Source organism: Pituophis catenifer, unplaced genomic scaffold, assembly GCF_029215685.1.
Source record: "Pituophis catenifer annectens isolate HBS135680 unplaced genomic scaffold, rPitCat1.0.hap2 SCAF_3, whole genome shotgun sequence".
NCBI classification, from domain to species: domain Eukaryota; kingdom Metazoa; phylum Chordata; class Lepidosauria; order Squamata; family Colubridae; genus Pituophis; species Pituophis catenifer.
Window position 1 is genome coordinate 149035517 of NW_027256883.1, and position 18626 is coordinate 149054142.

The window sequence follows — 18626 nt, forward strand, 5'->3', positions numbered from 1 at the left end:
TCTTCATACCTTCTCATTCATCTATGACTTAGTTATTAAAGTAAGAACCAGATCTTTTTCGGAAATGTCTATGTCATGGTTGCACTGGTAAAAGAAACAACAGATGGAATAAATTAATTAGTCAAAGCCTGTTTAAAAGGAAAGACATTTCTATGCCCAGCTGCCAGAAGGCAGAGAGGTAGAAGACTTTCGGAAGTTCACAGGCTCCTTTTTAACTTATTTGTGTATCAAATTGTAGATCACTTTCCTCAACACCGTCAAGCTTTACATGAAAACAAAAGGCAGAGAAAATATCTGATTTGGAGATGTCTGTTTTTTGCTAGTTTATTTTCTATTGAGCTATGGTTCACAAACATTCTGTGATGCCCTTTCACAACATTTGGAAGATTAAACATTTTTGCCTCAAATACTGACACAAAGAGTAAGTCAAAATGATAATTTATTTATTTATTTAATTGGACTTATATGCCGCCTTATCTCCACAGGACTCAGGGTGGCTCACAACAATAAACAAAAACAAACAAACCGTTAAAATGCTTCTTATTTTAGCCCCGTTCAGACAAACTAAGAGCAAAAAAAAAAAAAAAAAAGCTTTCCTAGTGGATATTCCAAAAAATTAAATTATCAGGGAAGCACTAATGTGCAATAAAACCTCCAGATATATGGGAATATATGTTTGGAAAAAATCATGTAGTATGAAGTGTATACAGAAAATTCCTACTGATCAGACAGCCAAATTATTTTGTAAGGCAGAAAACCTTTCAAGCATTTCTGGCAACAAAATATGAATAATATTAATAAATTAAATAAGTATAGGTAGTCCTTATTTAACGATTGTAATTGGAACCAGCAACCTCATCAACAAACAATGAGGTGGTAAAATGAAACAACACATGACCATACTGACTTACTACAGGTATTCCCCGATTTACAACCATTCATTTAGTGACCATTCAAAGTTATAAGAGCACTGAAAAAAAATGACTTACAACCAGTACTCACATTCACGACTGTCACAGAATCCCCATGGTCACATGATCAAAATGTGGCTCTTGGCAACTGGCATGTACAATTGTAATGTCCCAGGGTCATGTGATAGCCATTTGCGATTGTCCAGCTGGCTTCTGACAAACAAGGTCAATAGGGGGAGATGGATTTGCTTAACAATCATGTGATTCATTTAACAAGTGCAGTGATTCGCTTAACAACCGTGGCAAAAAAGGTTGTAAAAGCAGATGCGACTCACTTAGAATCCGTGTTGCTTAAGAACAGAAACTCTAGTCTCAGTTGTGACTAGAGTCGAAGATTACCGGTATGTCAGTTCTGGATTTGATTGTTAAGCACCTGCAGTCATTAAATGCAGTGTCATGTGACTACATGTTTTAACTTCCTGCTGTCTTCCCCATTGACTTTGCTTGTCAAAAAGCAGGCAAGGAAAGTAACAAATGAGGATCGCATGATCATGGGAATGCTGGGATGGCTGCAACTTTGATGACTGAAAAATCTCCTTTTTTAGTGCTGGTGGACCACCAACTTCAGGTGGTCACTGAACAAGGTTGGTATGCAAGCACTAACTTTTGTTTTATGACACTTCAGATCTTGTACTTAAGCCATAGCACTTCACTCTGACCATTGGTGTGGCTGGCTATAATGAGTATGGCTTGGATTCAAAGTTCTGTTTTTTTTTTTTATTTAAATCATCAAGGAAGAATCAAGAAAGATTGCTTTCTTCTATTCAATAAGTGAAAATGATCCTCTAGAACAAAATGAATGGAAGGAACCCTTTTATTCACAAAAAAAAAGTCATCCCTAAGTTCAAACAGAAATACTTCAAAATAGTAGAAGTGAAAGTTAAGTATCGCCATTTAAAATTAGTCTACAAGGTAAAAGCAAAATCCAATGATATTTTCTATTTCACTAGATAAAAATCCATGCATGATGAAATATCTAGGATTTATTTCCAAAGATATTATGTCAAAGGGCACTGATTCTAGATTATATGCAGATTCATGATTTTGCTATGCTTCTTCTCTTAGACCACTGCTGTAAAATAAGGATAATAAGTAACAGTGACTTTAGTGAGCCAGTTTGGTATAGTGGTTAAGGCTAGGGACCAGGAGATTGTGAGTTCTAGTCTCACTTGTAGGCATTAAGTTAGCTGGGTTGATCTTAGGCCAGTCACTCTCTTTCATCCCTAGAAAGAAACAATGGCAACCCACTTCTGAAAAACTTTGCAAAGAAAACTGCAAGACTTGTCCAGACAGTTGCCAACAGACAAGACTGACTTGAAAGTAGTGGTATGCCCCTCCCAAAAAACCCTAGTGACTTACAAACATGTCATTTTTTTGGTGTTCCTATGTGATATGCTGCCACAGAAACCCGCTCTTTTGTAGGACATTTGTAACAAGTCGTACAGCAGAAGCAATATTCATTTAGGGCAGGGTTTTTCCTCATGCTGGCTGGGGAAGTCCACAAGTCTTAAAAGTTGCCAAGGTTGGACACCCTGATTTAGGCTATTAGCCAGATCTGTTGGAGTGCAACAACGAGAATTATGCAGTCTAGCCAGATTTAAGTTTCCCCAAAGCTATCACTGCAGTTAGGCTGTCTAACTTTCAAGGAAATTTCCTCTCCCCCCACACTTTTTTTTTTTTTTTTGGCTGACTTGAGAAATATCTATAAGCTTCCAAAGGATTTCAGAACATCTCTAAATTGAGCCAGACAACCCATGTACAAAAGTGCATGTAAACTCAACACAGTTATGCCTTTCGACCGACAGGAAAATAAAATGTATGCTGTCATAGAAAAATAAAATAATAGAAACCAGATTTTGGAAAGGAAAAACAAAGCAAAACAGAGGAAGCTTTGGGGAGTTGGTCTGGTTGTCTTAGGTATTAGCACCTAAGGCTGGCTTGGTGCGCACATGTTATCAGCTGAGAAGGAAACTGCTTCATTAGCCCCCAGCTAGAGGAAATGTGCTGGAACTGCAGCCAAGCAGAGTGAAATCGGGAAAGAAAAGGAATGTGGCTTGGAGCTAATGCATCTGTTTGTCTTTATTGCTGACAGCAGCAACTAAGTTAGAAATGACCACCAAAGGGTGGGCTGTAATTTATCTTTTATGTCTGCGCTTCAGAGGAAGGACTGTTGTGGTATTTTATTCTTCCTTCTGCACGTTCCTTCCAGGAGTGGGTTCTAAAATTTTTTACTACCGGTTCTGTGGGCGTGGCTTATTTTGTGAGCATGGTTTGATGGTCATGTGACAATTCTTTAGGATTTAGCAGAGGTGCTGGTCTACCAGGCTTTTAACTGCTTGCAGAGCTGCACTGGTCTACCCATTTGTTTTTGGAGGCACTGGTCTACCCATTTATTTTTGGAGGCACCAGTCTACCACCACACTGCCTTTTAACACTGATCAGCTGTAGGGTGGCCCTTTGAAGCCCTGCGGCAAGAGTTTAAACAGTTTTTTTTCCTTCTAGCTGATCAGCTGGGGCTCGGGAGGCAGCGAATAGATTGGGGGCAGGGCCAAATAAAAGGTAAGAATAACACGGTGGCGGCAGCTCCCAAACAAAGAGAACCGGTTCGGTGACGTCATATCGTGACCGCTACCAGCTCGGCAGAACTGGGCTGAACCGGGAACAACCCACCACTGGTTCCTACATTTTTACAAAAGAGAAACATATACTGGTAATCCTCGATTTACAATAGTTCATTTAGTGACTGTTTGGAGTCACAACAGCACTGAAAAAAGAGACTTATGGCTGTTTTTCATGCTTTGCAGCATCCCCCGTGGTTACATGGTCAAAATTCAGACAACTGGCAACTGACTCCATTGCAGTGTCCTGGGGTAACGTGATCACCTTTTGCGACCTTCTTACAATCAAAGTCAATGAGAAAGCCAGATTCACTTAACAACCATTTACCAACTTAACAACTGAAAGGTTGCAAAATGGGGCAAAACAACTGTTTCGCTTAACAACAGAAATGTTGGGCTCGGTTATGGTCCTAAGTTGAGGACTATGCATAACTAAAGGGAGTTTGTGCGTAATTGTGTATAGCAGGGGTGTCAAACTCAATTTCATCGTGTTTGACCTCGGGGAGCCAGTGTGGGTGTGGCCAGGGTCGCCATGGTCAGCTCAATGACACTTGTGTCGGGGGTGCCGCTGGTGGCCCGAGCACTCTGCCAGTAAAAATGGAGCTCGGGAGGGCTGTGCCCTCCCAAGCTCTATTTTGGATGACAGAGGCACCGTGGGCCGGTCTTTTGCTGTTCCCAGGGCACCTTGCAGGCCAAATCTAAGCACCCCGCAGGCCAGATCCCGTGGGCCTTGAGTTTGACACCCCTGGTATATGGGTATATTTTGGGGACCTTTGGCACCAGAAACATTATGTGAAGGGCAAACAATTGGTCAGGGATAGAAGGTGAAGGAAATTAAAGTGGTGGGATAAGAAAAAAGGCAATATAGGTAATCCTCAATGTACGACCACAGTTGGGACTGGAATTTCCATTGCTAAGCAAGGCGATTGAGTTGTGTTCATTTTTCCAGCCTTTTTTTTTTTTTGCCACAGTTATTAAGCAAATCACTGCAATTTTAAGTGAATGTGATCATTAAGTGAATCCTGCTTTCCCCAATTGACTTTGCTTGTCGGAAGCCAGCTGGAAAGGCCGCAAATAGTGATCACATGACCCTGGGATGCTGCAAACCATTGTAAATAAATGATGATTGCCAAGCCTAACTTTTGATCAGGTGATTGTGGGAATGCTGTGACAGTCAAAACTGCAAGGACCAGTCACAAATAACTTTTTAAAGTGCTGTTGTAGGTTCGAAATAATCACTCAATGAATGGTTGTAAATCAAGGACAACCTGTAGCTCAATCTAGTTTACTGTTTCCACGTACAGGTAGATCTTGACTTATGACCACAATTGAGCCCAAAATTTCTGTTGCTAAGTGAAACATTCGTTAGTGGAGTTTTTCCCCATTTTATGTTCTTTCTTGCCACAGTTGTTAAGTGAATTATTGCAGTTATTAAGTTAGTAACCTGGTTTTTAGGTGAATCTGACTTCCCCATTGACTTTGCTTGTCAGAAGGTTATAAAAGGTGATCACATGACCCCCGGGACATGCAACCGTCATAAATATGAACTAGGTGCTAAGCGTCTGAATTTTATTTATTTATTTTATTTATTTATTTTAAATTTATATACCGCCTTTCTCCCTGAGGACTCAGGGCGGTGTACAGCCAGAATTAAAAAACATAAAATACAAATATTAAAAAACAATTAAAATATATATAAATTTGGCCCAAAATTAAAAATACAAACCAATTAAAACAATTAAAATTTCTTCTTAAGCCAGCCTGGCTTGCTGGAAAAAGTGGGTTTTAAGGGCACGGCAGAAGGCACTAAGGTCTTGGATTCTCCTTATCTCTGGGGGCAACTGATTCCAGAGGGTAGGTGCCCCCACAGAGAAGGCCCTCCCCCTGGGGGTCACCAGCCTACATTGATTGGCTGATGGCACCCTGAGGAGGCCTTCTCTGTGGGAGCGCACGGGACGATGGGAGGTCGTCGGTAGCAGCAGGCAGTCTCGAAGATAGCTAGGCCCGATGCCATGGAGTGCTTTAAAGGTGATAACCAGCACCTTGAAGCGCACCCGGAAGACCACTGGGAGCCAGTGCCGCTCGTGCAGGAGCGGTGTTACATGGGAGCGCCATGCTGCTCCCATCACTACCCGCGCTGCTACATTCTGGACCAGTTGGAGCCTCCGGGTGCTCTTCAAGGGGAGCCCCATGTAGAGAGCGTTGCAGTAGTCAAGGCGAGAGGTGATGAGGGCATGAGTGACTGTGCACAGGGAATCCCGATCAAGAAAGGGCTGCAACTGGTGGATCAGGCGAACCTGACAAAAGGTCCCCCTGGTTACAGCTGTCAGATGTTCCTCCAAGGACAGCTGCATATCCAGGAGGACTCCCAGATTGTGAGCCCTTTCTGTGGGGGCCAAAGACTCGCCCCCAATAGTCAGTGATGGAGTCAACTGACTATATTGGGATGCCGGGAGCCACAGCCACTCAGTCTTGGAAGGGTTGAGCTTGAGCCTGTTCCTCCCCATCCAGATCCACACAGCCTCCAGGCACTGGGACATCACTTCAAGGGCATCATTGGGGTGGCCTGGAGTGGAGATGTACAGCTGGGTATCATCAGCGTACTGGTGGTATCTCACCCCAAAGCCACGGATGATCTCGCCCAGCGGCTTTACATAAATGTTGAACAGAAGGGGCGAGAGGACCGATCCCTGCGGCACTCCACAGATGAGAGGCCTCGAGGTCGACCTCTGCCCCCCTGCCAACACAAACTGTGACTGGTCGGAGAGAAAGGAGGAGAACCACCGCAACATGGTGCCTCCCACCCCCAACTCTTCCAGCCGGTGCAGCATGATACCATGGTCGATGGTATCAAAAGCCGCTGAGAGATCTAACAGGACCAGAACAGAGGAGCAACCCCTGTCCCGAGCCCTCCAGAGATCATCAACCAACGTGACCAATGCCGTTTCCGTGCTGTGCCCAGACCTGAAATTTTGATCATGGGAATGCTACAATGGTCATAAGTGTGAAAAACGGTCAGGAGCAGAGGTGGGTTTCAGCAGATTCAGTGGGTTTGACCAGTTCTGGAGAACTGGTAGTGGAAATTTTGAGTAGTTCAAAGAACCAGTATAAATACCATCTCTGACTGCCCCTGCCCCCATCTATTCTCTGCCTCCTGAGTCCCAGCTGATCAGGCAGAAATGGGGATTTTGTAGTAACCTTCCCCTGGAGTGGGGAAGGAATGGAGATTTTACAGTATCCTTCCCCTGCCATGCCCACCAAGCCTCGCCCACCAAACCATGCCATGCCCACCAAGCCACGCCCACAGAACCAGTAGTAAAAAATTTTTAAACCCACCACTGGTTATAAGCCACTTTTTCCAGCGCCATTGTAACTTTGAATGGCCACTAAACAAACTGTTGTAAATCAAGGACCACCTGTACTGTGTCTATTGCTATTTAAATTTCTTGCCTCTTTTTAGAGGATCTCGCCAGGTCCATCAACCAACAGCCTTTCACTGTCTTCCGCTTCCTTTCAGCAGAATCCCTTTTCATATTTATTTAAGTCTCATTCATGTCTTATATGATCAAATCACCTCAATGTATTTTTCTCATATTAATCATTCACTTTTGCATTCAAGTCATTCCCACTGCATTCAACTCACTTTTGTTCCTCCTGCTATACTCAGCTCTTAGTTCATGTCATAAGACACACATGACTTTTTGCTATTTTTGAGCACATTTTCATTCCTCACAACATCCTCTTGCTCTAGCCAGTACCTTTGTATCAGCTTTTGCAAGTCTTAATGTTTCTCCATCCATTTTCTTATCTTTAATAAACATTCTACCAAAATACCGATATCAGTTACTTTCTTGGCTTTTATGTATAAATTACAATCACTTTCTCAATTTCCTGCATTGAACAAAATTATTTTGGTCTTTGATACATTCATTTTCAGTTCTCTACTGTTGCAGCATTTATCTAAAATCCACTGTAATCTTCAAGTTTTCAGCCAATAATGTGATATCATGTAAAAGTACACATATATTCACATACCCAGGCATATCACCATAATGATCACTATAATATCACTATAAGTATTCCATGTTAATTTACTTTTGAATACACTAAACGATTGAAGATCATCTTTATCTTACTCCCTGTCCAATGTTGAATCATTTGTAATACATTCCACTCATTTTCACTCTTGCTTTACTTTCATCATATATTGTATTTATCATATTTTCCAACCAACTTTCATCATTATAAGATTACATAATGCAAGTCTCCTTTTCACTTTCTTTAAATAAATGTCCTTTCCACATTCATACATATCTCAATAACTTGCTAAACAGAAAAATCCTGCTGCTTTAATCCAACATATTACTGCCATGGTTTGATCAGACTCCTACACACTTGTCAAAGCCCTCTTAATTTACAATCAATCCCCTTTCGTGCTTGGATTGAAGTAAAGAGATTTCTCTGATTTAGTACTTCAAAGGGTGTTTCAACTGAAGTTTCAGTGAGGTAAAGCTATACTCTCAAGTAGATTTTGACCAGCGGTGAAATCCATTTTTTTTACTACCGGTTCTGTGGGCGTGGCTTGGTAGACATGGTGTAGGTTGGTGGGTGTGGCAGGGGAAGGATACTGCAAAATCTCCATTCCCACCCCACTCCAGGGGAAGAATACTACAAAATACCCATTCCCTCCCCACTCCTGGGGGAAGGATATTGCAAAATCTCCATTCCCACTCTACTCTGTAGCCAGTCAGAGGTGGTATTTGCCGGTTCTCCAAACTGCTCAAAATTTCCACTACCGGTTGTCCAGAACCTGTCAGAACCTGCTGGATTTTACCCCTGATTTTGACTCCTGGAGACCTCAAGTTTACTGTTGCTCAGGTGCTAAATTGTGTCCAACTATTTGAAATCCCATTGACCATAACACCGTGCAGGGAAAATTCTGCCTCCAAGAATTTTCCCAAATTCACATTCAGTGTGTTGATGACACTATCTAACTATCTCATCCTCTGCTGTCTCCTTCTCCTTTTGCCTTCAATCTTTCCCAACAGCAGGGTCTTTTCCAATGAGTCCTCTCTTCTCATTTGGTAGCTAAAGTATTTCAGCTTCAGTATCCGTCCTTCCAATGGACAGTCAGGATCGATTTCCTTTAGGACTGACTGATTTGATCAACTTGCGGTCCAAGGGACTCTCAAGAGTCTTCTCCAACACCACAATTCAAAAGCAATTCGCTTATTTATTAAATTTATATACCCCACATCTTGTGATTCAAGGTTTTCTCGGCAGCAGATTGGAAGCAGTTTATCACTGTCTTTTTCTGGGATGTTTTCTTGAGTTGCCAATTTAGCCTCCAGTTCTGGGATTTCCCAGAGGTCTCCCATACAAATATTCCCTCCTTCTTTAGTTTTTGAGCTCACAAAATGTCTACCACCTGCTTAGACATACTTTCATAATTAAAGAAAATGAATTAAGTGTACAAAATGTATTAGTATTATACCCATCACCATCATTTTCCTGATTTCTGCAATCATCAATGTGTTAAAAAAAACAACCTTGGAATATAGAAACTTGTAATAACATCCCAACTACGCCTACTACAATCCGAGCACAATAAACACTATGATAAGCTGTAGAAGCATATCAGTAAATGTAATGCTATAATTCTATCCATTTGCCAATTAGCCTATCGCATTACAAAAAATGGATTATCTCTTTCATTCTCCTCTTTCTCATACATAAATACACACTGTCCACTTACATAATCAAATGACACCCAATTAAACCAAGTATGAAGTTAAAAGATAAATGTAGACTATGAACATAAGAGCATAATCATAAATTACATTTATTTTGGGTGAACAAAAAAAAAAGAAAGAAAGAAAGAAAGAAAAAGTCTCCATCTGGCATTGAACCCCTCCCCCCAAAAATATGGTGCCAGACAAACTAATCTGTCTAAGAAGGTTGTGTCTGAGGTAACATAATAGCTTTGGAAAGGCTGTTTTCCTGGTAATCATTTGCCACATTCATTTATCATTCCTTAGAGCAGAGTATCCAGAGAAGATGGTAAGATCCCATCAGAAAAAAATGCAATCTTGATATGGGATCTGGTGATCCACCCAACCTTTCCAACCTATTGTAGAACAACTGCATTTTTCTGATTGTCCTTCAAACACATGTTGAAAAATGTAGTTATGGAGATTGTTTGATCTAAGGAATTTAAAACGGGTCTATCTTTTTTTTGATACTGGAAGGGACAGTGACCTTCCTGGTTAATTTTATTTATTTATTTATTTTTGTACAAAACAGTAGGAATGAAGAACTATGGTTTCATAGTGACTTGCCTGGACAAAAGGCTTTGAAAAAACAAGCACAGGCCTAATTTGTATTCCAGCTGCATCTTAGGTTCCCATCATTCAGTCATACTTGAATAGACTGTGGCATATAACAAACCTGGCAGTAAGTCTAAACAAGGGTGGGCAATACCAGAAAAGGACGTTGGAATCTTTCGTTTCTTTTATTCTATGTCTTTTTATTCCCCCCTCCCCCAAAATTGTTATGAAGTATTACTATGACTGCTTTTTCACATTTTGACTACCATTTATGTTTTGGGCAAAAATGCTAAAGAGGAGACCAAAACACATTTTGAAAATTCTGCTGAAGAATCTGTGCCCACGCACCGCATTTGTTTCAAGTACCAACCTCTCTCTCAGACCAACTCTTTTTTTTTTCTCTTTCCCCAGCCACAAAAGGACTTGAGTCAGCACAAATTTAGAAAACCCCAGTAATAGCCTTGTGGCACTATCAATTTTCCACTTCAGAACATCAGGTTCCTTTGTCTATTTTCAGAAGCTAGTTACAGGGAGATGACATGAAATATAGGATGGTCTACCTTGTTTTCTCTCTCTCTCTCTCTCTTTTTCAGGTTGAAACTTAAAAACATACATAAAATATGTCAGGAATGCAACAAAGAAAGATTCAAGAACTAGAGTCCTAACATCGCCAGCTACCAACAGAGCCTGCAATTTTCTTTATGTATTAGAGTTTCAGATCTTTCTAATCAAAAACGGAAATTGTCTCCTGATGGTTATTTCTCTCTCTCTCTCTCTCCTTCCTCCCTCCCTTTACCAGTAGGAGTCTAAAATCTGTTTCCAGTTTAAAAACGAAATAAAGGGTGCATTTACATTATGTATCAAACATAGTTGAATTATACAATTATATGATTTAGGAAAAACTCAACCCATGTAAAGCAGGCTAATCATGATCCTAAATTGAATTTTCAAACCTTTAATTGATCCCATCCCACAGGTAACATTCTATTTTAATTGCCAGGCCGAGATGGTTGCAATTAAGTAAATTAAAAACTCCATTCCGTGGAAACTGGGAAAGCCATCTAATTGAACAGATGATAGCCAGGTTTTCGAACACTTGATTGCAAAAGGATGTAACCACTTTGCTCATATTTCCTATTTTGGTTACATCCATCCAAATGTGCATCTAGTTTATGTTGAGACATCCACCACAACAAATGAATGTAATCTAAGACCGTACAGTTTCTAAATCCTAAAATCAGATTTTCAGCCAAAGATAACAAGTTTTAAAATTCATGCAAGGAAGAGGCAATCAGGTTCAAGGGTTCTTAAATCTTTTTTTGGGGCGTAGGGAGGGGGGTATTATATTCAGGGAGTCCATTAATGGAATTTTGAGTTTGTTTTGGACCTACTTGTCATGTTTAACTCCTCACTACCTGGAAAGGAGCTGTATTTTGAAGTATAAATCCATGTGCTTCACATCTATCATCGGCCTAGTGCAACCAGAGCATAAGCCACTATTAATGGGCGGGCAATTAATTTTCGCAAGAAACCACCTGAGAAACTGGGACTATTGTGGAGGACCAATACATTATTGTGAAGATCCATAGACACACATTCACATATATAAATTGGGGGGAAAAAAGGCAGTCGCCTTCAAAATAAAAGCAATACAGTTGTATTGCATGTATGGCATATACTTACTGTATTTATATTTGATTTCCAGTCATGTGGGCGAAAGGGAGGCCGTAAAATGCCCAGGTCTGTACTATTGGAATACCTCTCCTATGTACAATTTTCAAATCATCTCGACTATTTATAGCAATAACACTTACACTTACACTTCATCAGTGGTGGGTTCCTCCCGGTTCGGTCCAGTTCGGCCGAGCTGGTAGCGGTGACGATATGACGTCACCGAACCGGTTCTCCCCCCCACCCTCCCCCACCCACCCACCCACGTTATTCTTACCTGTTATTTGGTCCCACCCCCAATCTATTGCTGCCTCCTGAGTCCCAGCTGATGACTAGAGGGAAAAAAAACTGTTTAAACTCTTGCCGCGGGGCTTCAAAGGGCTGTCCTACAGCTGATCAGTGTTAAAAGAAAACAAATGAGTCGGGTCGTAAGTGCGAGAACTGGTCGTAAGCGCGAGGACCTTCCAGAAATGACTCTGACCAGCTAGCCACGTCCACCTAGTCATATGACCTCCAAGCCACACCCACAAAATAAGCCACGCCCACAGAACCGGTAGTAAAAAAATTTAGAACCCACCCCTGCGCTTCATAGAGTGCTTACAGCCCTCTCTAAGCAGTTTACAGAGTCAGCATATTGCCCCCAACAATCTGGGTCCTCATTTTACCGGCCTTGGAAGGATGGAAGGCTGAGTCAACCTTGAGTTGGTGAGAATCAAACTGCTGGCAATCAGCAGAATTAGCCTGTAATACTGCATTCTAACCACTGCGCCATCACAGCTCTTAATGGTATTACAGGCCTACTTTCTATGTCCTCTTATCCTGTGGCAGAACTGCCTTCTTCTTAACTGAACAAGCAACATCAATCCTATAAGGTAGGTTGGACTGAGAGAATGACTGGCTTGGAGTCACCCAGTAAGTTTCCGTGCCTGAAGGTGAATTTGAACCTAGATCTTCTAGCCCAACAACCTAGCTAGCAGAGTTCATTTAACTCATCCATATAGCAAAGATGATCCTTTGTTATATGGTGAAATTAAAAAGAAAAGATTCCATAACACTGCTACTGTTACATAAATGTGCCATCGAATTGTATAGGTTCGTATGACAAGATGAATTAAAATGTTTTTTTGGAAAATATGGCAGTGTGAAGAAAATAAATTGATTTACCTTATGGTGACTGTAGTTGCACTGAGAAAATAGATGTAGACTTACGGATAGAACATATATGAGCCATATATAATGGATGAACATTCATCAACCATAACTTTGGGAATAAAAACAAGGCCTTATGTTAAACTATAGGTATTCCTTGACTTACACTCATTTAGCGACTGTTTGAAGTTACAACGGCACTGAAAAAAGTGACTTACAATTAGTCCTCATGCTTATGACCATTGCAACATTCCCAAGGTCACATGATCAAAATTTTGGACCACTTGGCAACTGGCATGTATTTATTATGGTTGCCGCCTCCCCAAGTCATGTGCTTATCATTTGTGACCTTCTCAACCATCTTTGGACAAGCAAAGTCAGCGGGGGAAGCCAGGTTTGCTTAATGACCATGTGATTCACCTAACATCTGCAGTGATTCACTTAACAACCATAGCAAAAAAGGTCATAAAATTGGGCAGAACTCACTTAACAACCACCCTGGAAATGCTGATCCCAATTGTGCTCATAAGTCAAGCACTCCCTACAGTAGTCATTTAACAAAATTCAGGACTTTTAATTAAAGGATGCTGCAAGCCATCAGATCTGAATGGGTAATAGACATGAACATTTTGGAAGGCTTTATTGTAAGCTTTAAGAGATGTTCCATCCTCACTATAGCTTTAAAGTTTGGGATTGATTTACATCTTTAGTCTTTCCTACATAATGATAAGATGGAAATTTCCACTGGTGCAGAATGAGTCTGGATTCAAGGTAAGTGATGTTTGGAGTGAAACAGCAGTTTGAAGCTGCTTCAGCCAGCAATGCATCTTCCTTACTTCTAAAGAGAGAGAGAGAGACAGAGAGAGAGAGACAGACAGACAGACAGACAGACAGACGATAAAGAGAGAGACAGACAGATGTGATTGTATTTCTTTGTTCAATGTTGCTGTGAGGCCTTTGCCACTTTAAGAGCCAGCAAGTTTCTCATGAATGGAACTTTTGGGTGAAACTGAGGGCTTTGGAGCAACATAGAACACCTCAGTGGCTTGAGCTTCCCTTTGTGCCTCAACAAAACTAAATGTTGCATCTCTTCTATGCCTCACAGAACTAGGAAGTGAGGCTGCCTTGTGGAGACTTAATGGCTGATTCTTGATGACATGTTGAAATAGATGCAAAATGAGCCACAGGAAACTCGAAGTCTGATAAAACTGGGTGCAAACTGAAACGGGGCTGGATTTATTTTCAGAATCTACTTTCAACTGCTTGTTAGAATTCAAAGCTGTGTGACTGAAATTCTCTCATTCAAATGTCTCAGCATGAAAAGTACTGGAAATCCTACTGCAATAGGTAAAAGTAAAGGTTGCCCTCGCACATATGTGCTAGACATTCCTGACTCTAAGGGGCAATGCTCATCTCTGTTTCAAAGCCGAAGAGCCAGTGCTGTCCGAAGATGTCCGTGGTCATGTGGCCGGCAAGACTAAATGTCAAAGGCACACAGAACGCTGTTACTTCCCACCAAAGGTGGTCCCTATTTTTCTACTTGCATTTTTTATGTGCTTTCGAACTGCTAGGCTGGCAGAATCTGGGACAGGTAACGGGAGTTCACCCCGTTACGCGGCACTAGGGATTTGAACCACTGAGCCACCGTGTCCCGTTCTGCAATAGTGGACACTATTTCAATGATTATATATGAGATTATTTTCATGCAAGATTCTTTTTTTTTTTTAATTTTGATTTATATGCCGCCCTTCTCCGGAGACTCAGGGCGGCTTACAATGTGCTCAGCAATAGATTCACCATGAATTCACCATGAATTCACTATTCAAGATTCACTGTAAATTCACTAATCACCGGCTAATTCCTTTGCAAGTTTTGACAGAAGTAGATAGAAAATTCAGTTCTACCAGAGTCCTAGAAATGTACTTGTTCCCAAAAATACTTCTGCAAATAGATGAACCATTTTGATTTCTACTCATTGATAACAACTGACAATTCAGAAATCATATCCACTATTTATTTTTTTTCTTACAACTACCTCCTAGACAAGAGGTATAAAACTCAATTTCATTGAGGGCTGCATCAGGGTTGTGTTTGACCTGGGGGGGGCAGGGTGGACATCACTCATGTCGGGAATGCCTGTGGTGGCCCGAGCAGTCTGCCAGCAAAAACTGGGTCCCAAGCTCCGTTTTCGGTTGTGACAACCTCCTACAACTCTCTGCCAGCGAAAACGGAACTCGGCTGGTGGAGGCACCACGGTCTGGTCCTTCACTGTTTCCAGGGCTGCCCCGAGGGCCAGATCTAAGCACACCGTGAGCCAGATCTGGCCTGTGGGCCTTGGGTTTGACACCCCTGTCCTAGACAGAGTCTTATGTGTGGTTACAAAATGAATTTGATGATTCCAGGTCTGATTCTCAAATAGGTGGGATAAGAGTATCCCTGTGATCTTTAAACTGATTATTTCTACAACCACCCCACTTCCCTTCAATGCTGCCATTTTGCTGAAGCCACATCCCTTCCCCAACCTTTCTCATTTTTAACAACTGGCATATAGCCAAGCCCAGCCAAGTCCCAGTCCAATTCAGGAACTAAGTGTAGCTACTGATATGCCTCGGAATTCTGTCCAGTTATGAGCCTCCAAGGAAGTAGCAGTTGCTCTAAGCAGTTGTAACTACTTCATTAATTCTTATGAGTCTCTCTTTGCTCCCAGAGCTTGATTTCATTGCTGCTGGAATCAAGTTGTGAATTGCAACCTAATATTTTCCATTTTCTTAAAAGCAAAGAAAAAAGCTTGAGAAAGATGGGGAGTGCATTCACTTGCAGATGAGAAATGGGTGCTTTGCCCATCTTCTATGTGTTGGCTGACATTCTCCTATACCCGTGATGGCGAACCTGTGCCACGCTTGTCAGAGGTGGCACACAACGCCCTCTGTGGGCACACAAGCCATCACCCCAGTTAATCTCTGCCGTGCATGCGCATGTGCCTCCCACCAGCTAGCTAGTCTTCGGGTCTCTACCAACACATGGGGGGGGGCGGGGCGGCATGGGGCATGGGGGGGCCATGCACGCATGTCTGGGGGTGGGGTGCATGTGCAGGGACTGCATGTGCATTGTATTTTAGGGGTTCAGGTGCGCATCCATTTGCACACATGCGTGTGCTTTGGGCACTTGGTCCGGAAAAGGTTAGCCATCACTGTCCTATACAAACCATCCCAGCAATTTTTCTTGAGTTTCCACAGTTTACAGATTTGGGGGTTTTGCAGGTAGGCTATAGAGGCAGTCTTCAATTTATGACCACAATTGAGCCCAAAATTTATCTTACTAAGTGAGAAATTTGTTAAGTGAGTTTTGCCTCATTTTATGTTTTTTCTCACCACATTTGTTAAGAGAATCACTGTACTCTTTAAATTAGTAACATGGGTGTTATGTCCTGACTAATCGGCGCATGGCAAGTAAAGCCGCCAGACGAGGGCGCTGTGCTGGCGGGAAATAAGGTGTAGTCTCATTGGTTAAGACGATGCCAAGTGGGGGTATATAAGAGCTGTCAGTTTGTGAGGGAGTGCTCTCTCTCCCATCCGTGTTAGCTGTTATAGCAAGTACTGTTCTTGAGTGTTGTTAATAAACAGTTGTTATTATACGGAGTCACCTCGAGTCTTGCCTGCCTTCCCACGAATACAATAATGGGTCGTAACTGAATCTGATTCCCCCAATGAATTTGCTTATAAGAAGGTCACAAAAGGGGATCACATGACCCCGGACACTGCAACCATCATAAATGTGAGTTGTCAAGCATCCAAATGTAAATCATAGTCATAAAAGTCATAAGTGTGAAAAATGGCCGTAAGCCATGTTGTAACTTTGAACGGAACTCGCTGTCCAACTCCAGGAGACTATATAAGATGGACACAAGTGACTATGTAAAATTATGTATTGCTCTTTCTTGTCTGAGATCTTTATTTTGTATTTATTTTATTGCTCTTAAAAGGGTATTGTTGTTGTTAGTTGTGAAGTCGTGTCCGACCCATCATGACCCCATGGACAACATTCCTCCAGGCCTTCCTGTCCTCTACCATCCCCCAGAGTCCATTTAAGCTCACGCCGACTGCTTCAGTGACTCCATCCATCCACCTCATTCTTCTTTTGCCCTCAATTGTTCCCAGCATTAGGCTCTTCTCCAGTGAGTCCTTCCTTCTCATTAGGTTGCCAAAATATTTGAGTTCTTAAAAGGGTAACATAGGATTATATAGTCAGTAGTACTATTTACAAGAGATTGTTTATGGTTGAGCAATCCCTAATGCTTTTACAAGAGAATGCATATTTAAATTTTCCTGTAAAATTGCTACTCTGTGTGATTGTATATCGAGATCTTGACTGCTCAGATTAAAATATCGATGCAAAATACTCCCAGTAGGCAGGGCACATTATGACACATAGACAACCTACCAGAGCTGCTGCATGGAAAGTAGATGTCCACCCCATTTGATTGTTTCTAAAAATTTGTAAAACACGTATACAAGAAACTCTTTCAAACATCATACATTTGTGGTCCCATTTTGACAGATTGTATTGCTGCAGTAGCATCCTGAGCTATTTGGTGTCTTGGAACAGCTCTTACTGATATAAATATTAAGAACAGCCTTTTGACAATCTACTGAGAATAGCATAATTTGGGTAGATGCCTATATAAGCAAAGGAGATGTGCCTAAGATGAAAGGGCCATAAGCCCTACCTGCAGCCTCATTTTACCTTTCTAGGAGCCCTAGTGGCACAGTGGTTAGAATGCAGTATTGCAGGCAAACTCTGCCCACAGCCTGGAGTTCAATCTTGATAGGTTCAAGGTTGACTCAACCTTCCAAGGCCAATAAAATGATGATCCAGATTGTTGCGGATAATATGCTAATATTGTAACCTCCCCAAGAATGCTGTAAAACACTATGGACAGTATTTAAGTCTAAGGGCTATTGCTATTTTAAATGATGGCCAGGTGATTCAAGGTCTTTCTACTACCACTTGCTTCAACAAGAGCAGATAAACCACAATTCTGGCTTATATGGATACTTTTATTCAATTTATACCAACATGACCTAAATCCTGTTGCCAATGTTTCTACTTTACATTAGATATGTCCCCTCCATGTCTGGGGACACTGGAAGCATAAATGGCATGTGCCTAAAGCAACTTTCAACCAAGCCTGTCTCCACACAATCTGGGAACATCATGACCACAAGAAATGCTGATGGTTATTACTTTCAATGTCTTTAAAGGGAGATTGGATAGATTTATGGAGCATATTTATCAAAGTCTATTGGTCTTGCAGACTCAACATTATGTATGAAATCAAGACATGTCTCCAAATAGTTGCATAGGAACAACACAGAATAATTGGTATCTTTCCATCCAACTTCTGGGAGTATCCCAGAAGCATCTGATTGGCCACTGCGAGAGACAAAATGCTGGACTCAGATAGACTTTGGTCTGATCTAGGAGGGCCATTCTTATGCTCTTATTCTTATATCAATAATGCAAAGTCTAAGTATAAATTTGTACAGTTACTACTTTGATATTTTGGAATGGTACAAATTGTAATGGAGAATTTAAAAGAAAAATTGCAAATAGAAGTTTATTTATAAGATTTTTATGCAGCATTTATTGTTTTTATAAATAACTCAAGGTAGCAAGGTGAACATACCTATTACCCCTTCCTTCTAACTGCACAACAGCAACTATGTAAGATGAGTTGGGCTACAAGAGAGAAAATGGCTCAAAGTAACCCAGCCAGCTTTCATGTTTAAGACGAGACTAGAACTCACAGTCTCCTGGTTTCTAGCCTTGTGCCTTAACCATTAGACCAAACTGGCTCTCTTGAAACTTGAAAGAACAAATGTAGGACACAA